Source organism: Pavona decussata, unplaced genomic scaffold, assembly GCF_977016875.1.
Source record: "Pavona decussata unplaced genomic scaffold, jaPavDecu1.1 SCAFFOLD_348, whole genome shotgun sequence".
NCBI classification, from domain to species: Eukaryota; Metazoa; Cnidaria; class Anthozoa; order Scleractinia; family Agariciidae; genus Pavona; species Pavona decussata.
Window position 1 is genome coordinate 547317 of NW_028145732.1, and position 2684 is coordinate 550000.

Genomic DNA, 2684 nt, shown 5'->3' on the forward strand with positions numbered 1-2684 from the left:
TTTATTCTTTCAGTCTCATGTTCAATGAAAATTATTGTTTTGCAGATTCCTTCACTGTATGCCATATTAAAGTACCCCTGTGACGAAAATTTCATTTTCTATCTTTTTGCATTTTCGTGTAGAATATGACCTTCTTACTCATGTTACCAAATTTCAATCCTTTACGGCGATTGGAAGTATTTTTTTTTTAGCTTTTTATTCGAGATTTCACGGCCGCCATTACTTGGCCTTGTTCCGGAAGTTAAGGCTCAAATTACAGGAAGTGACGTCATTGGCTCACTACGAAAAATTCCACATGGCTAATTTTCATATGGATTCTACTTCATAAACTGTATTCTGCTGTTATTTAGTTCGCAACAGCTTCTCCTGGCCAACATTAGTGTTGCTAATTTCCCAGTGTGGTCCACATAAATATTATTTTCCATCCAAAAGAAAACCAGACCATTTAATGCTAGTAACATGTTGTAAAAAGAGAGTCAACTGGTGAAGGCACAGTAGATATTGACTTTAAACTGTTGACTTTCTTTGGGTACATAATTGTACATTTACAGTTTGAAAAATAATTACTAAATTGTTAAGTACAAGTGTGACAAAAAATTATTAAGTTTTGTTACTTCAGGATATATAAAGTGGAAACTGAAACTATAATAATTACTTTCAAGTGTGGTTTGATACTTCAGTTGAAAGCTACAAACCTAGTTTTCTTATTTTTAAGATGGCTGTGACTTGGACACAGTAAGGCAGTGGATGGACAATGAAATGTCAGAGAAAGTCCCAAGAGAAAAAATGCAGGTTATACTGTAAATAAAGGTTTTAGTTTTTAAAGCATACTGTATAGATGTACAATAATTTGAATTTCCTTTCCCCACCCAGCCTATCTCAAACACTTAGGCTATGTGTAGCCAATAGTAAATTGCTGAAAACATACTTCAAGGGATCAAAATGGGTTTACAGTAAGTTTGATCAAGATAGATGTGTGTTTGGGTTAACGAAGTTCGGCGCACGCCCGAAAGTTAACGACAAAACCGACCGACCGACCAACCAACCAAGTCAACAGTGAGCTATCGCTATAACTCGTTCATTACGCTACGCGCATTCACGAGTTAAAAAGTTGGTACACTAAATGTCTCTGGAAGACAGGTGTAAAGAGGAGAAGACCCTCGTAAAAGAAGAAATGCTTCGTTTTTTCACATTTATTTCAGAGCAAATAAATGCCATCACTTCGTACCTAGAGAAGGAAAGTGTAGATAGAGGTTTAATGTCACTCCTTCAACAGAAAGTTGATGTCTACAAAAAGAATCGTCAGTTATTGACATGCATGTGTAATGACTCAGTTATATTTCCTACTTTTGAAGACCATGAAGAAACCTATTTACAATTTAGCGAAGTTGAGTTAGAAACACCTGTTGAAAATCTTTATGACTTTAGTCTCTTCGAAGACCTAGAATGCCATTCCACACCTATAAGTGGGTGGATTGATGAGGATTTTGATTAACAATAGTTATTAAGCTAATAGTGAAAGTTTACAAGTCATGCATATGAGAATGATGTGTTATTCAGTAATGACACAGGCAAACTCGGGGAAAAGGAAATCCGAGTGCTCCTATCAGGAGTCGAACCTAAGGCCTTCCAATTAATAGTTCGGATGCTCTAACACTGAGCTACAGCAGATTCGTGGGAGCAAAGGCCATTGAACTAGCTTCATGGGACAAACATCCTGCATACTGCTAGGGTTGGAATGTCAATGAGTGGCATAAAATTATGCGCAATGAAAGGAGATGTGAGATATGTGTATATTTTCTAGGTCAATATGGCATGATTGTCTCCTTATTTCTCACTGGGAATAGTTTTGTAAAGTATACAGCAGGCTTGTACTAAAGAGTGTGTGCACGACGGCCATGTTGGAGGACCGAAACAGTACAATGATTTTTCCTTTGGGAAATATATTCTATTTTTATGCAAATATCTTCTATTGTTTTAGTCCTCCAACATGGCCGCCGTGCACACACTCTATTTCAATATTACAATAAAGCGAGCAGTTATTAATTATCCAGCAACTGGAGTGATAAAGTTTTCTGCATTTGATTAGTAGTGTTTATAAATTTACAAATGCGCACGTAAAATTCTTGTGTCCATTTGTGCCTTGATAGCCAATGCTAGTTGTTAAATTAACTGACCAACTGGAAGTACAATAAAGGAGCAATTCAGAACATCAAATAATCTACAAGGTCTCAGCTAAATCAAAGGCTCTCTCATCCAGCGGGTTAGCCACTGTCAATCCAAGTGGCCTAATTGTCCCGTTTACTTTACTGATCTGACAAAATTAAGTCCTTCATAATAGTGACATTTCAGATTTTGTCTCAGCTAATCAAGCCAACTTGAATAACATAAGTCAGATTTCCCTACAAAAGCAACTGGCTCAGATTATCTGATAGTTCAGCCAGTTAAATTGCTTATCCCAATTGCACTTTCACCTGGCTCATCCAAGTCAGTTTCATAATCTGAGTCAGCTGGGTCATCCAAATCAGTTTAATAATCTGAGTAACCAGGGTCATCCAAGTCACTTTCGTACTCAATATGCGATGTGTAAGTGCGGGGTGTATTGATCATCACTGGAAACTCCCGAAATCAACCCCTATTTTTTGTGTGATTTTGTTAATATCGGAAAAACGGGGGTCAATATG